Raw genomic sequence first — 23,289 nt, forward strand, 5'->3', positions numbered from 1 at the left:
ACGCGTAATTCAGTACAAGTAAACATGAAATAATTGTAAATACTTATTTAATGGCATTTCGAGTGTTTAACGACTAAGAAAAGTTCATCTGTCCGTAGCGTCTTTTGTCAGAATATTTGTATATTTAGTGTATTATATACCAATGTTGTACGCAGTTTTGAAACTGATGATAATTAAATAAAATATAATGTTATCTAACCATAATAAATGATAGAATTTCACTAAATTCAAATTGCCCCCCGTATGGTTGAAAACAGCAAATTGATATTTGATTACTTATAGATTACCACCTATATACAAAATGACACGGAGACCTGGAATATGGCGCCCAACTTGATTAGACCTTCTGCGCATGTTCTCGAATGACGCTCATTCTCTATCCCTTCTATTTCTCTGGTGTTGGGTCAAGACCGTTTATAATGTACTAAACAAAGAGAAAACAGTAAAAACGTTGCCAAACGTATGAAATAAACCGATTAACTGTGCACATTGCTAAGAGACGTGGAAGAGCATACAGAAGATTCGTCGCTGTCGACCGGTCGACCCAATCAGTACCATATCAGTACTTACAATTCTAGGAAAGAGTGTACCTCATGGATTCAGCTTCACGATTTAATTACGTCATACTTTATTTGTTTATTTATTAACGAGTCGTTGTAATTTTCCCTATAGTTTGTAAATATGTAAGTATCAGTTAGAAACACTTGCACTTTCGGTAAAAATAAGTGGAATTGAGTTGGTGTTCGACAGTGGTCGCGCTATTAGAACTCTAAATTCAAAAATCGATATCTCGAAATACATAAGAAATAATTGATTGTAGTGTTTTTCAAAAACTTTCTTAATATTTCTGCTATATTTTCTTTGCAGACAGTATGTGAAAATCTTTATAAATAAAAATGTTATAATTATACGATTGCTGAATATTGCAATGCACTAAAAGTGAATGGTTGTTTTTTTTTAATTTTGAATCGAAAAAACAATCCAATCGAATTTTCCTTATTTAAATATCTTGTAAAAGATCAGAACTTTAAAATAAAAAAAGTTTCAATATCTAAAGTAGTTCTTGAGTTACCATGTGTTATATTGTTAAAAAGTTGAGTTTTTAAACTATCGCGATTGCTGACGTTTTGCTGACGTTTTGCTGTCGTTTTTGCTGACGATATCCTTATAATTCCATTTCAGATGCTCAGAAACATATCTAATGATTTTTTCTAATTATCTACCACAGATATATTTAATCAAATGCAACACTAATATTTATTGAATGACGGTAACCCCTCAGAAAAGAAGCACGTATTCTATACAGTATATAATTTATAAAAAAGACCTTTTAGATTAAACCATACAGAATATTATTAAATCAATTAACCTACATGTGATTATGACGTGATCTACTTATGAAAAAACTACGAGAATTGCCCGTGACGTGATGTTCCGCCATAGGCGTAGGTCGGTTCAAGTTCACGTGGGCTCCGGGTGAAATAAAAGTGTCAAATATTACGTAAAATACGTCGGGAAAGGTCATGAGTTTACGGCAAAGTAATTACAATTGTTATTAGCGAAGCATTTGAATAAATAGAGTGTATAGGCGAAAAATATGGCTTGGCAAAGAGAACAAGAAAAAAATCAGATAAAATATCGATTAATAACGTTTCTCTTTAGTTATCCGGGATGCTTTTACGGCAAACATAATTATATAAGCAATATCTATGGTGTATTAGACAGTTTTTATAATGTGGATATTTTTATTCTGTACCTAGTGCTCAAATTCAGAAAAACTATTAATCTTTGTAACACGTGAAATACTTCTTATAGGTGGATCATCATTGATATCTCAGACCAACTCCAGTTATATACAGAACCAAAGTTATAGGCTTGGTGCATTCTCCGCCGGTGCTGCCACCATCGGAGAATATCGTAAACAACTCGTACTTACAAATATACACCGGTTTAAATAGCGAGAATTAGAAAAATGTATTATTTAATTACTCTAAAAGTATTAGGAAGTATAATTTGTGAAAATTCTAAAAATAAAAATAAAAAAGTAAATATTTTGATATCTTTGGAAGGTCTAACTTGTATTATAATTTATTATTCCAGCTAAAAAAACTTTTTAGATGAGTTTCCAAACAAAACTACTGTATCGAGCATAGTTTTAATCACCGGTTTTGCTAATGGAGTCATAATTGGAGCTATTTAGGCTATAACGATTTTTTTTTAAATGTTCATAAAACATTTAATCATTAGCTGATTAAAAAAAGTATACTATTAATATTGCAAATTATATTTTATCCTGTCATAGTATATGTCTATTTAATTTTTTTATTATGGTTTACTCACTTGTTTCGTCGAACTGCTTGAATCCATTTTTGCTATTGATCAAATCGGTGTGAGAAACTATAAAGCTATAAAATGTTGTTTCGGGGGAGTTGAATATCCGGGAAAGTTGAGGTATTGCACCCAACGCCCTAATTACGCTCTCCTTTACGCGTTAACATTTTTTCGGCAATTTTATTAACATTTGAAATTGTCACCACACAACACGACGCCGACGCCGACGCCGACGCCTAGTTTGAATTCTTTTCACTTATTTTTTAATACCTGAAACAGCGTTACATCACACAAACCTCGTATCTGAGTATTTTATAGTCTCAATAACTGCACTAGTAAAAAAACTAAAATACTTAAATACTATGAGAAAGCCACGATTTCAAAAACTCTAACCGCGGCCGCGTGAAATACATACTGATAATTTCTGATTTCTGCCGTTGAAGCGCTGAGGTCGGAATTTTTTGAAATCAACTGAAACGTACCAAGCCTATAGACAACAATGGGGTCATTTACAAAGAGATTATCTAAATATGCAATCATGGCCGGACTTAACGAAGTTGCCGCCCAAGGCTAAAAAAAATTTGCCGCCCCTTAACATTTTTTTTAATAAAAAAAAATACGGATATAAAAACATTTATTTGAATACAGGACCAACAACAGAATAGACCGACAGAACAGATCAACACAGAACATAAAATAAATATTAAAATATTCATATAAAATGACAACAAACGAACAACAAAACTATAAGGTTTTCTTATATGCCTATAAAGGTTTCCTATGTACTTTTTTGTTCGCAAAATTATCAATTACTTCATCGTAATTGATAGTTTTTAAAAGGTCGGACTTAATATGTAAAACTGCCAAATGATTTAGACGATCTGTTTCCATAGTGGATCGTAAATAAGTTTTAATACGTTTCAATGCAGAAAACGAGCGTTCAGCAGAACAGTTAGTAATAAAAGTACATGTGAAGATTCTTAATGCTATGAAAGTATTTGGAAACAGATCTTGAGCGTTTTTTTCATAAATTACTTTAAAAAGCTCTCTAGCAGATGGTTTTGCTGACTTAATGCATTTTATAAATTCACGGAAATGTATTAATTCATTAGGCATTGATTCATCTAAATCATTTGGATAATAAGTTATTAAATGTCTGGACTTATCGGTAATGTCGTCAATACTTCAAGTAGATAAATCACTAAAGAAACCAAATTTGGTTGAAAAGTCATTGTAGGTACTTTTCCTGTAGGAAATTTTAAGGATTAATTTATCAATAATATAATTAAATACATTTATCCTAAAATTGTCCCTAGCGTTAAATAGAGTTTCATTATCACTGGTTTCATCAAATTGTCGTTTCCGTTTCACTTTTCTCTTTTTATCTGCCGCATATTCTTTCTCACCGAACAATTCTATGGCCCTTCTTTCATATTCCTCAAATGATTTAGCTATATTATATATTATAATACCTACATGTTCGTCAATGTCAGTAGATTTGGAGTGGTTTAAATCGCCAACGGCGCCACCGTCGGTACTCTTACTAGTACTAGTACTTGCACTATTGAAGTCATTGGCAGCTGCATTCGGAATCGGAATTGCTGAGTTAGAAGTAGCATCAGAAGAATTTTCATTAACCTTTTCATTTTGAAGTCTTCCAGTTGGATTGAAAAAAAATTTTATTGAAGGTATTTGTTGCAAGGCAGATTCTTTCCGAAATTTTTTTTTCTTTGGCTCTCTTCCTATATTCTGATCCGCTTAGCCTCTTCCTACCGTCACTCATTTTATTGAAAAATTATTTCCAAATCGTAATGTTACACTTTATTATTAGTATTAGATACTATATACTATACTTGAAAAAAACCGACCAATCAAACTCCTATTACTTTTATTCGACCACCATTTTCTAGTGTAGGTACTACGCAATCAACAGCAATACCACCATTCTTCTTCCGCTTTCCGGTAAGTTTTGGATAAATTTGTTTGCAGCAAATGAACGGCGCACAGCGCAGCAGCGTCGCATCGGCAGGGTGATCGTTTTCCTAAACTTTGATTGGTAGCGGCAATCTTTTGATAGAATAACACGTGCCGCGGCACCTCTGTGCTGGCTTCCTTTATCCTTTGGTGGCGGCCGCTCTCTTTTTTTTTGGCGGCGATTTCAAAGTAAATGGGGATTTTATATTAGAGGTATTTATGTATTTATTAACTGGATGCATGGCACAATGCAGTAAAAAATAACCCAAGCGAATTATATATTTAAACAATAATAATAGTTAAGTAAATAAATATGTAATCGGCTAAGGCTATATTCGAAATATTTTATGAACATATAAAAGTTAAAAAAAGATAAATATTTTGGTATGCTCAAAATTTGCCGCCCCTAAAAATCTGCCGCCCCAGGCCCGGGCCTTGTTGGCCTAGGCCTAAGTCCGGCACTGTATGTAATGGAACAATAATTGGAAAAGCTTCAATAAGCTGGAAATGATGGTCATGATAATGGTATTAATAATAATTATGATTATTTTTGTTTAATATCTTTGGCAAAAGACGAAAACATACTCCTTAAAAATTTTAAACTAATAGTTATTTTTTATACAAGATGATAAAATCAAAATGGTATTTTATCGTCGCTCGAAAAGATTAATTTACGAGCGATGAAATCGCGAGTGAATTAATTTCGGGAGACGATAATGCAATTTTATCGTCGTGTATAAAACAATATTTTTTTCCATAGCGAGTTACGTTTCAAAGTAAAGAGTAGAAAAAATATTGTGCTGGGTTGGCGTTGGTTTCTCTGTAATTTGACAAATAAATAAAGCTGTCTCTTTAGTTGTCAGTTTTGAGACAATATTTTTTAATTCTCTTTCGTGTCGATTGCTGATTGAATTGGAGCCAGAAATGGCTCAAAACAAAATAAGTAAATTGCCAACAGATATTCAGGCTGAGGCGACAAACGTCATATCCAAACTACTTCCATTTAAATCCCGAATAACTTATGAAAAGGAATACAAAAATGTTCAAAAATGGAAGCAATTAAAAAACGTGCGAGAAGAAATAAAGTTTTTAACCTATCCTCGCTGTTAAAGTATCATTTAATCTACCCTTGCGGTTAACGTACTATTTTATCTACTATTTTTGATAGATATAAGGCAATTTTAACAGTTGCTATGGAATTTTTTTTATTTGTAACTCTAATTCCGATTCCGAGATCTTTGATATTGTCTCCATGGCCTTGCCAACTCCGTAAGCCCTCTAAGAAGTTGACGAAGTACTGAAATACATTAAATAACTCTTGTAACTTTCAGATTCCCGGCATTTCAGAAATAAAGACAGTTAAAATATGAGGAGAATTCTAAAGGTCAGAGCTTCAAATAAAGAGGCCACATAATTCAGTTAAGTAGATAATTGCGTCTTATTTTTTTCAAACAGCTAAACTTTTGTAGTTAATATTCTCCCAAATTAACAGTTGTATTATTTCTCTCTGACTCACATTGCAATAAGAATAAGTTCTTAGGAATAAAACACATTTTCATACAACTATATATCATGTGGGTGAGATTTTCTGATTGATTTATACATTAATTGCAACTCTATATGAAAGAAGGTGCACCTACATAAATCAAGGCTTTGTGATAGGGAGTGTACACACAATTCTCACGACAATTACTCCAACCTCTATTTTTCTGTTTGTGTCATTTTGAAATTTACTGTTCGGTTAAGGCGAACAAACGTTCCTAAATGGTTGTGTGAATAAGACATTAGCAGTTCTTCTGTCACATGTAACACACCTTATGCTCCCAGAAATTCCTAGGCAAATTTGTAAGATTTTTCAACAATCTCGTGACATTTTTGGTAGGACAACAGCTATTAGTCCGGGAGACAGTGAATTCTTTTTGTTCTTATTTTCTCACTCGGTGAATATGAAAAAAAAATGAAAATATGTTTGTTTGGATGGTGGCATAAAATGAAAATCTGTGAGCCTGACTAAAATTTTCGGATGGGTTTACTAGATAAAAAAGTCTACTTATTTTCCCAGTCATAAATATTTGACATTTATTAAAGTGAATCATTTTATTAATAGAAATAACAGTACTTCCTGTTTCACCAGAAAATGACTACAACTTTTGATTTTTAAATCGTACCCTCGGTATTTTTTTACTTTATTCGATAGACACTCTGAATAGAATGGCATGTCATTCTATTCAGAGTGTCAAACTTTTGACATTTTCGCTTAAAAAATCGAATTTTAAATTTCGATCTAGCTGGTGTGTCTGTCGTGTAGCTGATTTCGATTTTGATCATGGCTGTATTAAAAACACTAATTTTTAATCAAGGAGCCTTGGAAAAATAGATTTGATCATCTAATGTTTTTTTGTGGTTGTCCTCAGGGGGGTGACAGTGAAATAGGAAAATTGGAAACAGTCATTAGTGTCAATCCTGTCATCTCCTGACGACAAGTATGGCCGCCTAGACAAGGACAGCAATGTTTCTGTCTAACTATTGTCTAACTTCACAGTTTAGAATTGACAGATTTCAGAGACAACTTCAGATTTGTTCTAGAACAAATTTCGACGCCATTTTAATTCTCTCCGGTTAGTTTTGTTTCGTAAATTCAATTTGATATTTCGGCAGAAATTTATAAATATAAAGGTAATAAAGCATATAAAATATATTATTACATGAACAATCCTGGAGAAAAAGACGTTTCTGCAGTACTTGGTATGTCCCATGTATATTAAAAATAGGTAGTAAATAAACACTATTTCTGTATTTTTTAGATGTAAGAAAATTTTGTTATGTTTATGATCGGCGATTTTTTTGAAAATGGAAACAATTTACAGCAAGGTAAGATCATTTTTAACTATAGCCAACATTAGTTATCTCCAGTATGTGCGATTTATTGTCAATAATACAGTAAATCTGACTGATACAATCTGAATGTTATCCGACTTGTCTCTTTTTGCTTCTTTTTGATTTATAAACCAGGTCTCTTTGGGAATGGACGCTTTTTTTAAACAGTATATTTATATTTTATACCTTCATATTTTTACATTGTTAATTTTAGTATAAAAAAATTTGTTTTTCTGTTTTCAGATTTTTGTATAAGGCTCCCGTTTTCATGTCTGCCCCCGTTTTCTATCCTTGATGGCTGTGAATACGCGTATTTATTTACAAATTACTGTAAGTCATGCTTATACCTTACTAATTTACGTTAAAATTGCATATAATTAAGTAATTGCTGTAGAAATCATTCAATTCATTATTTTTTATATTTATTTAGTCCCGTTGTCTCATATTTCAAATAAATATGTTTGAATAAAATTATGTTTTGTTTTATTTATGATAAGAAAGAGTACAAAATACATTTAAACTGAAAGAGGGCCCGCCATTGAATAACCAGAAACGGAAATAAAAATGAAGCCATCATGTCAACCTGTCAATTTGAGAATTAGTTCTCCAGACGACAACGAAGGCTTTCAGTGGCGTATCGTGTTTCCACGATTTAACACAGAGTTGACATTTCTTTCTAGTTAATTATTTTATGGTTGTCCTGGCCGGTTAAAAGTTAATGTCCAATTTGCATTTTTAATCATATCTCAATTTTTTTAAATGGACCGAAGGTGGCTCATTAACATATTTAGAAAAAGCATTTTTTACGAATAATTTGGTATCACACACTTGGTATTTCGAGTCAATTTGTCGTTATGAACCGCATGTTACAATTTCAAATAAACCAAATATGTGAAAATGCCAAAAGTTGACGTATGATATGTCATTATATTCAGTGTCATTTTCTATCGCATAAAGTATCTAATAAAATACCGAGGGTGCTACTTAAAAATCAAAAGTTGTAGTCATTTCCGGTGAAACAGGACGTGACCGAAAACAATTATTGAATACGTCAATCAAGTCTAATTTATGTCATATACCAACATACTAAATCTCGTTTTTTATCTGAAAAAATAAAAAAGTTATAGAGATGAGCCACTTTTGGAACGCACCCGGTGTATCAGATGGTTCGCCGTCAGTGCTTATTGTAAGATATCTTTGGTTGCCCCAATATCTATAGTGCAGTAATTCACCAATGGGGTGAAATAACATAAAAATAAATCTCTGTACTCACCGGTAGTTGTAGTTCCCCCACCAAACCACATAGACACCAAGTCGTCCATGCTGGTGCCCGCAGATCCTGGTGGTGTCTGATGGTAGGATGAGTTCCCATAGTAGTACGAAGGGGTGGCCGTGGCCAGGGGGTCCATCATGAGCCGCGGTGGGACTCCCGCTTGCGTGGGCAATCCGTGGTGTCCAGAAGAGTCCCGCGAGCGATTGCTGTCGAGAAGAAGTTGTTGAACCTAGACCATTTGTCAAGAAGGAAGAGAAAGCAGAGATAATTTGGAAGATTCGTTTTTTGCATCAAAACATTAGTATTTTAATGACATGACATCGAAAAAGTCATTGCAATTGATTGTGGGCTAAAATAAATAAAATATAACACTTTAAATTTGACGTTTTTTTTTGCATCTTAGTGTGTTAGTCCAAGTGCTTGGAGTAAAATAAACTACCTGAGAGGTTACCAGAGGTTTGATACTGGAATTGCAATACCGTACCTAGTATAGCTTGATTTTCATGCATCCGTTGTCCGACGATACGTTGATACGATATTAATTTTATTGGTAGAATTTAAAGACTTTGATTGGTTAGAATATAACGCAGTTTTTAAATCTATTGCATTTTTATGCCTCCGTTTATCGGATTATACGTTGGTATTATTTTATATTTTCGTTTCCATAACGATTTTGCTATTTTATACTTGTATTCATTTAAAACTTCCCAATATGGCGGACCTCAGTATGGGAGGCTTAAAAAACGAAAATCTCTAAACTGGAATCGACTGTACTTCAAATCGTTCAAATTGATAATCTGTGGTAAATCCAATTGAACTCTGACACTTGGCTGACATTGACGTTTACGGTTCCTTTTTCTAAATATTTTCATTATTTTTTTAGTTTTTATTCACAAATTCTACTTGATTTTGTTCTTTTATTTAACCTGCAACCTGCAGTATTAATTATATAGTTATAAATAATCTTTTCACCGATCAAGAATTGAGGAATAGGCTGGAAGATATTCAAAATGTGTAAAACGCTTAAGGACGTATTAGAAAACATTGACTCGTTCACAAATTTGTGAAATTAAATTAGTCCAGATATTTGTAAAAAGGTCTCTAATTATTTTGAGAAGTTTCCTCGTATCAGTAATTTTCAGGTTTGTAATATGTACTATATGATAAAAAACTTATATATGATATTAAAACTTATATTTCAGGAAACAGTGCTGGCATTACAGATTGTTGTAAATCAGTTTTAACATATAAAAAAGGTTTAAAACAGGTTTAAAAGTTGAGTTAGTAGAGAAGACCTAAATAAGGTAATGTTGGTAATGGGACCAAACATCAAATAACACTTGAAATATATAATTATGTACAATAATTGTAAGTAGTTTTTATGAATCTGTTTGATATATATTGCATTGTTTTTATATTCCTTGAAATATATATTTTTTTACTTTACAGGATACACAAAGAATAATAAAAAATACAGTTACTCACTAAAAGCACTTAAGGTTTGTAATAGATGTAGTTAGAATATCAAACACCAAACCAAACCAAAAATTATGTTTTATTTTACTGGTATTCCTCACATTTGAAGGGAAAGTCATTTCATAAATAAGCAGAACATTGTATAGTACACTCTATATTAATAATTGTTTTTTATTCTATACTTGTTAGTTAACGCATCACTTACTAGGTATAAAATTTAGTACTGATTAACCTATAGTTGTGGTTGTGATATATTCTGATGTGTTTCTGGCAATTTAAAATAAGTTAATATTTAAACAAACATTTCTGTCTTTCCTGACAGGAGTGTGGACACAAATTTAATAAAGGTATAATATGGATAATGTTGTGATTATTACAGTTTGCATGGATGTTTTTGTATGTTGTTATTTTTAATAAAGTATATTTAATGAATTTTTGAGTATTTCTTTTTCCTTCAGAGGATTATGTTCTGATCTTTATATATTATAAATTTTCATAAACTATATCTACAAAATTTATTACTTTATAATTTTTTGCTAAATACTTTTTAGTTGATACAGTTTAACAGTATATAAAAGAACTATTTAAATAAGATGTTTGAAAATATATATCTGTTTTTGCACACATCAATTTGTGATAAACTGTACTGAAATAAAAACAAATTAAGAGAAATGGGGTGATCTATCAACTATAACATAAAAAGCATCATCCTATTTCCAATTCTAAACAACTATACTTATTCAATAATCTTGATAATTCTAGGAACTCTCAGATATCGTCACATGAAAACAAAAATTTACTTCCTATAGTTCTTACGTCCCTTTAACTGAAATATAAGAAACAGGGGAGTTAATATTCTCACTGAGAAAGTTTATAAAATACCTTTAAGTAAAATCTCTTCGGATCTGCAGTAAAATACCTTTATTCTTATTAAATAATTTCAATAATCTATGTTTTTATTTATGACAAGCACCTAATAACCTAACTTTAACGTCAACTTGACAATCCTGAAAAATATTATTGTAAAGTTGTTAACCAAAGAGTAAATCAATTTCTGAATTCGCTAACGCCAACTTATTTTTCATTAAAAAAAATTACCAATTTTCGTAACTAGGTCGGCCATATTGAGGAACTTTTATAAGAATAGTACTATACTTATATTTTTATTAAGGTTAGATTAAATTTCTCAAAAAAGTGTCAAAACGTCCGTTATCGTATGAACGAGTCCGTTGACGGGCTGAAATAAAATATTTACGGACAAAAAGTGGCGCGAAAACGCTATGACCAATCAGAGCATCGTCGGACCATCGTATCAACGTATAACGGATGCATGAAAATCAAGCTTAAAACCTGTTGCGATATACAAGGTGTCCCCATTTTGTTTGAAATCATAACATTATCTCCGTTATTAGTGAAAATATAAGAATGCGGTTTGCACAAACCTGTCCTACTTTTTGTCAAAAGGAAGATGTTGTTAACAAACATTTTCATAGCTCTCTTCGTTTCTGAGCTACAAGGTTTTTTTTTTCAAAATTTTGCAACTTGGGCCATCCCCCTGTATCTCTGTTACTGTAAAAGGGGTATCGAGTAGGTAAAAGGTAACTGTAGAATACAGAGACGTAGTCTGTTTTTCTATAAAATAAATATTTTTGGAAATAAGAACTAAAGTTATGTTTTCTTAAATATAACACCCTGTAGATTTAAAAATCAGTTGATCTGGCTTGCTATGCATTTCTCCAAAATATATGACTTTATATTTATTAACTGTTTTTAGACGAGCGGTTTTATACTAGGTAATGCTATAGCAATTCCAGCATCAAACCTCTAGTAACTTATCAGGCAGTTTATTTTACTCCCAGCTCTTGGACTATATAAAAATAAATTTAGAAAATCATTTTGAGAATATTTTGTCTCCAAATAGAGTATTCCTTTTTTTATCCAGATAGGTATATTGTGAATTCCCAAAAATCTATTTATTCATGCCATCCTTAAACCATACTCTCAATCTCAGAAGATGAATGCCCTCGCCAGAGGTTTACACAGTGTATTTCGTATTATTCATTCCGCATAGGACGTCACGGTTAAGCTCGGATGAAATGATAGCCAATAGCAAACAGGATAACTATGTTTTCCTGTTTTTTGAAGTGAAACTTCTTTAAGCGCGCTGGGAGTAACTATTCAAGGCTTTGAATGTGATGTTACTTTGACATTAGTTTTGAAGTAAGAAACGTCAAAAATTGATGTTGTCTGATCGCGACCAAATTTGGTGAGTAGGCTATGTGAGTGACGGTGCATACGGTCCCACCCTGCAAAGTCGAATACGACGTTTCGTTTACATCTTCATCAGGGTAGGGCTAAGGATTTCATATTGCAGAAAAATGTGGGTCGATTTCGGCATAATTGGGGACGGGCTAGAGGATGACGTCCTCGACGTTTCGAACCGATCGATGCCTCTAAATGGACGAAATCATCAGGATTTTTCTTAATTATGGGTCGATTGGAACCAAACTCGGTACGTGGATAGAGGTACCCGAACGGAGTCCTCAGAGAGACAGACGGTCATTTTAATACAACACAACATTATTTATTAATTTTTAATTTATTAATTTTTCAACATTTCAAACTCCACTTTTTAAAACATGTCCTTCAAATTCTTCAATTATTTAAGAAGTGTCACTTCAAATATGCGCACATAGTGCATACACAATTTTTTTTATTCAATAAATTTGATTTTTTTAAATTTTGGAAAAATTTGTATACATATTTAGTGTGATTCTAGTAAGATATTTGCTCTGGATTAGTAGAACAATTAACGTTGAAAGAGTTGGCAACACTTCTCGTCATGTTACCAAGGGACTAAATATTGCAGTGGAGGGTGAAATAGCTTATTGCAAATTAGAAATATGAAAACTTATTGTCAACTAATAAATTTACGTCTTAAATACTACATTCTTTAAAAAGAGGTTATTAATCTAAACCTCCTAATCATAATTATCATAATGGTGACTAATAAGCGTTGGATATGCAAAAATCATCGAAAAAACAGCTTGTTTACCTGTAAAATGTCAACGAACTCATCGCCGTTGCTGCTGGTAGGTGGCACTCGAGTCGGATCACTGTGTTGGGAATGGCGCATCGCTAGTGTTAACATTTTGACAGGCTATCGATTGACAAGGGGTCTCAGAACCACTTGCCATACGTGCTGGTGACGGAATCTGACAGAAGATGGTCTTCAGGGCGGTGCAATTGAAAACGGTGGTGTGGTAACAGAAAAAATGAAACCTGGAATAGAAGAAACTACGTTTTATCATGTTCAGAATTATACTTCAAAGTGTTGTTTTGATAATAATAGTATACGTCCGAAAAAAAGCTGCGTCAAAGACGGCTAGAACCATGATAATTTGACTGATAATAATTTTGGCGAGGTCAAGCTTTAGATGTCATTTATTATTCTTCCTCGACAAAGTCCTCGTCACTTATTATTCTTCTTCGAGAGTCCTCGTCAAAATTCTTATCGATTTTCATTCCCCTGCCGTCTTTGACGCGTTTTTTTCGATCATACGGTATTATGTAAGTCTATGTATAAAGTTCATACCAGATAAACTTTTAGTCACGTGATTAAGCCTGACCGGCACAGCGTTGCCAACTTTTACATCTTTTCTTTTAATTAAAATATTTTAGGAAACAAAAATAAATCTATACTAATATATAAAATCCTTAAGTGACTGACATACTGATTAATCACGATCCTGCTCAAACCACTCAACGTAAGAAGCTCAATTTTGGCATACAGATTGATTCTAGGGTGTAGAGGTTCGATAAGAAAGGATTTCTCGAAATTCCAGTTCCAAGGGGGTGAAACCACCCCTCAAATGTTACAATATTTTTTATTTAAAAAACGGTCAAGTTTCCGAAAAAACGCTTAAACACGTATATTTTATTTTGTTTTTTTTTACATATTTTAAGGTTTTTTAAAAATTTATACAGTGTGTTTCGAAAAATCTGGTCATTGATTAATCACGATCCTGCTTAAAGCGCTTGACGTAAAAAGCTGATTTTTGGAAAACAGATTGACTTTAGGGTGTAGAGGTTCGATAAGAAGGGATTTTTCGAAACTCGAATTCTAAGGGGGTGAAACTATCCCTCAAATATTAAAATATTTTTTTATTTAAAAACCGGTGAGTTTTTCGGAAAAACTCTTAAACACGTATATATTTTTTGTTGTTTTACATATTTTAAGATTTTTTATAAATTTATACAGGGTGTTTCATAAAATGTGACCATTGAGTAATCACGATTCTGCTTAAACTGCTTGACGTTTAAAGCTGATTTTTCGCAAACGGATTGACTGTGGGGTGTAGAGGTTCGATAAGGAGGGGTTTCTCGAATCTCAAATTCCAAGAGGGTGAAAACGCCCCTCGAATATTACTATATTTATTATTTAAAAAACGGTTAGTCTTTCGGGAAAACGCTTGGACAAGCATAATTTATTTGGTTTTTTACATATTTTGAAATTTTTTAAAAAATTATACAGGGTGTTCCAAAAAGTTGGGTAATTTCTTAACCACGATTCTGCTTAAACTGCTTGACGTAAAAAGCTTATTTTTGGCAAACGGATTTTTCGAAAGTCAAATTCCAACGAGATGAAACTACCCCTCAAATATTACCAAGTTATATAGCGATATTATTATATCGCCATATTGTTTTTTCTCATGCTGACATAAATGTGAGAAAATTTTATCCAGTTTGTATGTTAATGGAAATTCTTGCTTTGCTTTATCATCACCATTACAAATGATTAATTCGACGCGAACGAAGTTGCTGGTACACGCTAGTTAATTATAAATATATAAACAGTTATTATTTACATCAACAAAAAAACTCACTCCTTAACAGCACCTAAGGGACATAAAGGGCCATTACTACCGCTTTCCCGTTCGAAATATTCTAATAAGGATGCGATGAGTTTATTGCAACGTCTATTAAGCTATCTTGTACACTTTGCAACAAAAGAGATTCTAAAAAGAACAATGTTCGACCGCAAGGTCTGCTAGTAAAATTTGTTAAGCATTCGGAATACAATTCATTTAAAACAAAAACTCGTAAAACAAAACTAAAGTGTCAAAACGAATGACAATGACAGGAAATATATAAATAAATGTGACAACTTGATATTTTTTTACAGCAGAGCTACCACCTGAATCTCCAGGCGGGAAATTTAAATTCCAGTTAGTCAGACCAGCGCCGAATATGTTCATGGTTGGCAACAATGAATTTAAAATTGTGCTCTCGATTCTCGATTATGTAACTAAAAGTTCAATTGGTATTGTTATTACTGAGTTGACGTATATTCAATAAATCGCATATTCCCTAGTTTAATTATTGTAATATTGAAAACATGCTAATTTCTAAAAACTTTCTATTGAAACTTTATTAGATAGACTGAATTAAAAAAAACAATCAGTCAAATCATTATCCATAGATAAATGAAACTCATTATCAAAATATATTTAATAAGAAAATCAAAATTTAGTCTTATTTTCTGCTTAATCGTGTTTATAACTCATAAAAACATATCAGCGGAAAATGAATGAATGCCACAATATCATTTAATCTGAAGACAGTGAAGACCTGTTTAAGGTTGAAATAAATAAGCACTGATCACAACGATTAAAACAAATAAGAAAACAAAAAACTAACGAATTTAAAAGAAAACATCTTCTTCTAAAGACCCATGACAAAGATTGTTGAAGAAAGAGAACGAGATAAGTGAAATAATATTTTTAGTATAATTGAGTAGGTTGAATATAATCGGTGCTGTTGAATAAAGGACCCCCGAAAGAAAGAGACATATGACAGGGTTACAGTTAGCAGCACGAGCTAAATTTAGATATGATCGAATCTTTTACATTTTCTCTTGGCGTATCCAAGGAGAAATGACAATAGTCTTGTCCAAATTAGCGTTAAATAACCCACTTTCTAATCTGTTGGCTAATTACATTCTTATTATTTAGCAATGAACCAGAATAATATTTGTTTGTTAATTCTTAACGGAGATGTTATTAGCAAAATGGATGACACAGACCAGGAGATGGAACAATGGAACTCTATCAACAATATTAAACTTGTTCAAGAAGAACAGGCTCAAGAAAGTCTTAGCTGCAGACTTTGCGATAAAGATCCTAAAACAGCAGAGCACATGAGGAACAGAGTTACTAAACACACTTTCAACACACAAGATTTTCAACCAAAGTAAAAGGCAAAGTAAAAAATGTCAAGTTTCCACCAAGGTTGCCACAAGAAAATTTTTGATTGTACAGAACTCCCATGACCAATAACTGTAAACGCTGTAAATTATCCAATAAGACATACGTTCGCCAAATTTTAAAGCATGATTACGAGTCTCACTTCCACTCGTTTGTATACGTCAAAATATTCATTTCCCATTTCATTTCCTCTAATGCCAGCAAGGGTTGCAGTGACGTCTAAATTGTTGTCGGGAAACTATAACGATTTAAATTAAATTATTAAAATTAGACTGGCTAATTCTGTTTAAAAACTGTAAAATATTCAGGACTGTTTAATGGGCCAAATTTGTTTATAGAAACTGCAGTCCTTGCTGACATGGGAGGAAGTGAAAGAAGAATTGAATAAAATTCACGTATGCAAACGAGTGGTTAGGTTAGGCAGTGAAATTTGGTCAAAGTACGTATTATGTATTATTTAAGAGATTAAATATTCCTGTCTATTTACCGTTTTTGGCTATTATTTATTGGTCCTTGACTCATGATCCAGTTCCTACTCTGACATTTTACTGAACACCTGAACATTGATGACGGAAAATGATATTTGTCAGTTCAAAATTTAAAGCACACTGCGGCCTCTTTTGATGTACTAACTTAGATAACTTAAAAGCAAAAAAATCAGCTTTTGTCACCTATTCTGCTATTATTTTTTATAGGAAATATGTAAATTCTCAAAATGTGTAGCTCAGGCGATTGTGGTGTAGCTGTGCAATTATTAAACCAAATGTGTAGCAAAGTCATTGGGGTAAATACAGGGGAGCCTGGGGGTGCCGGGCCCCTCCAAGTATTGCTGGGCATCCCCCAGAGAAATCCTGAATTATGACTCTTGGCTACGTATTAATTTTTATTTGCTTGTGATGCAGTAAAAATGACGTTTTGTAGTTTTGATATTATATATTATTTTGTTGTATTCAAAAAATGTGTTAATTTTTATTTTTTTAGAAAATTTGTCGGTATTTAAGTAATCTACGGGAACAAGGTTTGATAATCAAGTCTATGAAATTTATTGATAGAGAAATTCATGTAAACGTTTTATTCAAAAAATGTGTTTTTTTAAATTATCATTTTTCTTAAACAAAAGCCCTAGGCTCCCCCCTGGGCTCAACACCAGGCCCCCCCAGGCCCACTCCAGGATAAATTGCTAGTTACACTAGTGAGCAAAGTACACAATTGTATAGCTTGTGGCAATCCTGGTTTCCACTTTTTTTGTTTATTTCTTGATATTGTCATTCGTTTTGACACTTTAGTTTTGTATTACAAGTTTTTGGTTTAAATAAATAGTGTTGTGTTGCTTTCAGCTTAAAAATGTTCTCTTTTAGTGTACAAGATAGCTTAATAGCTGTAAAAAACTCATCGCAACTCTATTAGAATATTTTGAACGGGAAACCGGTAGTATAATGGCCCTTTATGAAGAAGGTGAGTTTTGTTGATGTAAATAATAACTGTTTATATATTTATAATTAATTTATTTTTGTTTTCTAAAATATTTTGATTAAAAGAAAATTTGAAAAAGTAGACAACGCTGTGCCGGTCAAGCTTAATCATGTGACTAAAAGTTTATTTGAGATGAACTATAGATTTGAAACATTTAGATCACACGAATTCACAATTTTTCAGGTTTCTTCATTTTTTAATTCAAGTTTTTCAGTTTGTTATTTTATCAATTGTTTTTTTTAGATGTTTAATATTATCTATTATAATCTTATATTATAAACAAATAAATTAAAAATTATAATTTACATTTTTAAAAACATAATGTTATGGATTTGCAACATCAAGCAAATTTTTCTCTGCTGAAACATTTTTAAAGTTTTTAGGGTATAAAATAGAGCAGTCCCAACAGAAACAATTTCGACAAAAGCAACTATGACGCCGTTTTTTTCGATTGTATCTTATAGCTTATATTTCGATTATTATATGTATATTAGTGTTATATATGAAAAATTAAATTAATTTAAACTGAAAAAGAAAATCTTTAAAAAAATAATATATTTTTACCTTTTAGCACATTGCTGAAAACAGAGAAAAAAATATGGCGTAATATCGTAAAAAAATCGATATGGCAGAAATAAAATGCGCAGTTTTCGAAGAAAATCCTACTTACAAGGTCATGTTCCAAGCCAGCTTCTTCGAGCACTTTCATATAACAGAAAATCACGAGATATCCGATAAAACTCAATATTTAAAATCCGTTTTAGCACGAAAAAAAATATTTGCCAACGCGTACCGACTGCAAAACTGTCAAAAAAGCGATCGTGCTGCCACCAGTCGTACCGAATCGGTAACCGAACCGGTTTGAGAGGATTGGATCCAAATTTGGAAAGTGGAACCGGTCACTCTGGTCGATTTGGAGTGCTAATAACCCCTCTTAGTTGTTTGGATGATGCCAAATAGATATGCAGATTGTGTGTTTTTTTTTCTCCAATTTTGACGTTTGTTTCGAGATATTTTGATTAATAATTGGATGATATTTAGGTTAGGTTTGACCAATTTAGTCTGATGATATCATAGTTCGTTAAAGAAATAGGATTCGTTATTAGTTTTAACGATTTCTTTGATGACTTGTTCCTATTAAATTGTTAGTTTCAAAACAGGCAAGCCATTTTTATCATTTCTTAATAAAGAAATCTTACAAAACCTTATATTACGATGATTTTAAACCTCTACAACCCCCTTATTTCGGCAACCACCTAGCTACGATGAAACATAGGTTCCCGATAGGTCACCGAAGTTAAACGACGTTAGAAGATGTGAGTAAATAGATGGGTTACAATCTGGAAAATCTGTCGTGCTGTTGTTCCATAGCAAGGAGTGTAAAATCTATTGACACGCACTGTTCATTCACTGTCAGTTCGAGGTCTGATGAGATTGAATATCTCGTAAGAGTCGATTTAGACGCTGGTCAAGTCGGTAGGCCATTGACAATGATATGGGCGAGGACCGCGGTTCGTATTCCGTGTAAACAAAGTAGGTTCCATCCAGATTAGCCCCAGCAGCAAAAAGAAGACGTTAACTTGAAATAATTATACTTTAAAATCTTTTTTCTAGCTAAGATTCTATTTTTGATGACATATTCTGATGATGTCTTTATACTTTGATAAATTTTTGGCTAACTGATCATTAAAAAGTACTCATAGATTTGGTTATTGTACCAGGTGAATTTTATTCTTTGGTATTATCAAGTAAATATTTGGAACAGTATCTTTCGTTCATTTTTTTTCGAATTGGCCTTAAGGTCATAAATTTTGACTGTAAAATGTTGCAGATTGAGGCCATTGTACAGCATTGTTCACTTTGAATTAACAAGAAAAATAATTTGAATTTATTTAAAACAATTACTTATTATATTAACCATATGAAACTTGGATATGAAGATCGCTGTCATTTTATATATGTAAAATTATAGGAAATATATCATCGATCTTCATTTTCAAGCCAACTTGATGCCGGTTTCTTTTGATCATACGGTATTAATCAGTAGGACTAAAACAATACTACTATAATATTAGGTACTTGTTTGTAGATCATCAAACCAAACCAAACTTTTAGAGCAATTGAAGTTTTCTATAAATAATTTAATTATTCTTCAGAAAAAAATTGGAATAATGAAATAAATTACCCACATTTTCCCTGTAATTTTGAAAAATATGTCATAACTTACTACAAAAATAATAATTAGTTATCTTCTTGTAACTTTATTACATATACCTTCTTGCCATGCGCAGAAATAGACAGAACAATCTTTTTTTTTTACGTAAATGTCACTTACGTCCACATGAAAATGGTATAAACTTAAAGAAAGAGTCTTTTTACTCGCTGGCTTTCTATCGCTGGAATTAGTTAAAAAAAACGTTTCTTGTTTTAAGAATTATTTTAGGTTATATTTTACTGAGTTACCAGATCTAAAATCTCAAGAATATTTTAGCGTAAAAAATTAGAATCTATTTGATTTAAAAAATATCATATTGGGATAGATAAATTCACTTATCCTCTCCATTTTTTCTTCAACAATCTCTTTTAATTACCATAAATAACATTATAAACTGATTCACTCATTTTTCTAATGCTAAAATAAAAATTATTGTATAGGTACTTACAAAAAAACGTCCTTGCTCTTGAATGACCAACATGAACGACCTTATAGTATATTCTCCCCAAGCGAAGGCACTTAATTTTTCTCCAAAAATTGACCCCCTTCGAACACTAACACTTTTAAACACAACACAGTCCAGTCCGTAAGTTCTTTTTACAAAAAACACCCGAGCAACACTTAATAATACCACACTCCTTAATGTTATTTTAGAATAATTTTGATCAGGATTCTTGTTGATTGTCGCAGGTAGTGTTAGAGTCTTTGTTTTTTACTATTTTCAGTCTTAATCCATTATTAATATAGATAGAGGCTCAATAAAATTGCTACCTTGTTTTGAGTGGACTTATATCATCAAATATTCAAAAAATTATCCAAAACTGGGCCTTTTTGATATAAAAACTTTATAAAAATTGACTTTAGAAATGCTCGAGTTGGTTTTAACACTAAATCCGACGGTTTTTTTTAGTTTTTGAACACTTTATTGGATGATTTCAGTTCTTGAAAGTCGACAATTAAAGTTTTTGAATTCTCCAAGTCACGTTCTTATTAGTCAAGTTGTTATTAGGTTTGAAACTACAGATCAACAGGTGTTTTCCGTTATAACAACTTGGTGCAAATTGAATTTGAAAGTGCTGGAGTTGATTTTGACAGTAAATATCAGATTCTATAGTTCTAGGACAGTTTCCTGGATGAAATAAGTCCCTGAAGTTAAAGCTGTTAAAGACACTGATAGTCTAGGACACTTTTTTCCACTGATATGAGTTTTTAGGGTTCTCCAAGTCCATAGTTTTGAAACTACCGGTTCTAGAGCACAAGAAAACAATTCATCGCGTGTTTCGGCAGGTGTAACCTCTATTTCCTCCTCAAAAACGAACTAAAAGTCACTGTCACCACCGTATACCGGTCGAAAATTTTCGGATGCCGACTTTCGCGCGCGCTCTTCCCGGTTTTTTACTTGCTGTGTTTCCGGACGGTGCCGGGGACGCTCGCTTCGCTTCGGTTTGCGAAACAACAATGATATCGAAGCGAGCCATGAATGAATGGATGCTCGCGGTGCCGCCATGTGGAGCCCACGTAAGTTGGGCGCCCCCGCAAACCCGCGACCGGCGACGTCACTGGGTGCCGAACTCGAACGAGATCGACGGAGGACGCCGCGACGGCCGCTGGAGGAGCGTCGCTCCGTGACGACACGCAGGTGGTGGGCACCACGTGCCGCAAGACGGTGGGTGATGGACGTGGTGGGAGCGCGGTTAGGGACATTAATATGTAATGGAGATGTTTTGAAAAATGTGAGTGAGTTGGTTGGATAGGAAAATGTATTATGTAAAATCCCCAGCTGTAATATTTATTTACCTACAATATTCAGTATGTAAGCTCAAACAAAAGGCTGCAGCCAGTTTTTATACGACAAAGCTCTAAAAAAAACTCGCTGCAGCCTTTTGTACTTAACAACACCACCATTGACGTCGTAAAATCTGTAAAATTCTTAGGGCTGTAAAATTCTTATCGACGCTTTGTCGAAACAATTAAGCTCTGCCTGTTTTGCAGTCGCACCTCAGGTATGCCCTTCCATTCTGGGGCACGTGTTGTGCGACTCAATTTGACCTCATTTTCAAGCTCCAGAAGAGAGCTGTTCGATATTCACTGGGACTAAACAGCAGAACTCATTGCCAGGACTTTTTTAAAAAAATAAAAATATTAACTCTTCCTTCCTTATTTATATTTGAATCCGTTTGCCTAATACGTAAGCATGTATCAGCTTCTCAAGAAAGGCCATCTCACACTTATCCATTCAGGAAGGCGGAGCAAGATCTTTATCTACCTACCCCACGCTCAGAGTTAGTTCAAAGTTCAATATTATACAACTCGAAAAAAATGCACAATCACCTGCCATTTGAAATCAAATCCATAACATCATTTTCTTCATTTCGCAAAGCCCAGGCAATTGGTCCACCTCTTCCTATCCTTGAGTTTGCATAATAATAATATAAATAATTTTTGACATTTCTTTCATTATGGGGGGTGGGGGGGTGTCATAATGAAGGTCATGTTAGAACCACTCTTTTGATGTGCGAGTATCTAAATTAAACTTTTCTAACATGTTTTGAAAACCGTTCTCTAAAAAACGTAAGTAACGTTCACCGGTCAACGTATCCTCGAAAATGTATGGCCAAGGAAAGTTGAATCAATAATCCTACACGCTTTTCTTCATTTGAAAAATTCATATTTACAATATTTGTTTATTTTAATTTACAAAGTTTGGATATGATAGATTCAGTGAATTTGTCATTTCTGACAGCAACGACGATTGAACTTGTTTCCATGGCTAAATAAGTGAACTTGTTTAAAAATGATAAGAATTTCAATAATTTTTCCAAAAAAAGAAATATTAAAGCTTATATCGCTGAAAAGCTTAAAAAATGGGTTTTTTTATGAAGTCATGGCTAACTATGGTTTCCATTTAAGAAAACATATGTTTGTGTCATATGTAAAAACAAACTAAAAATCATAGACAGAAAGTGTAAGTTTTTTACTTCTACTTCGTTACGTAATTGTATGATCAGATAGTAATTATTAATTTGAAGTTTGACTTCATATGTAATGCCATAGAAGAAATTAAACTTTTTATTCTCCCAATACCAATATTACGACTACTAAGTTCAATAAAACCATTTTTATTTCATTTATTAACGCCCTCATACTTCTCAATTTGCCCAAATTCGAAACAACAACCTTTTCGATGTTCAGGTCCATTTTTGGACAAAAAAATATTGGCTCGCGCTACGTAAACACACTCTTTCTCATTCTCTGACGTTTCTCCTGACCGATTCCCAAGCGGCCACCTCACTTATTTACCCGTCGATTTTCGAAAAATAAACTCATAGTAACTGGCGTTTACGTTGCCAATCCCACGCTATTTTTAATCGCTCCATCATACGTATAGTTACGAGGGACTAACG

At 32.8% G+C, this 23,289-nt stretch overlaps 1 long non-coding RNA gene across 1 annotated transcript; it reads right to left on the reverse strand.

Moving 5' to 3' along the window:
* Positions 1-8,459: 8,459 nt before the first annotated feature.
* LOC115885167 lies at positions 8,460-21,329 on the reverse strand. Its single transcript, XR_004050694.1, has 3 exons — positions 20,334-21,329; positions 12,987-13,213; positions 8,460-8,684 (listed from the first exon to the last, which is right to left on the reverse strand). It is a non-coding gene; the product is annotated as an uncharacterized LOC115885167 (long non-coding RNA).
* Between the last annotated feature and the right edge of the window lie 1,960 nt (positions 21,330-23,289).

The sequence above is a fragment of the Sitophilus oryzae genome, unplaced genomic scaffold (genome assembly GCF_002938485.1).
Source record: "Sitophilus oryzae breed Bouriz unplaced genomic scaffold, Soryzae_2.0 scaffold_376_pilon_pilon, whole genome shotgun sequence".
Taxonomy (NCBI): Eukaryota; Metazoa; Arthropoda; class Insecta; order Coleoptera; family Curculionidae; genus Sitophilus; species Sitophilus oryzae.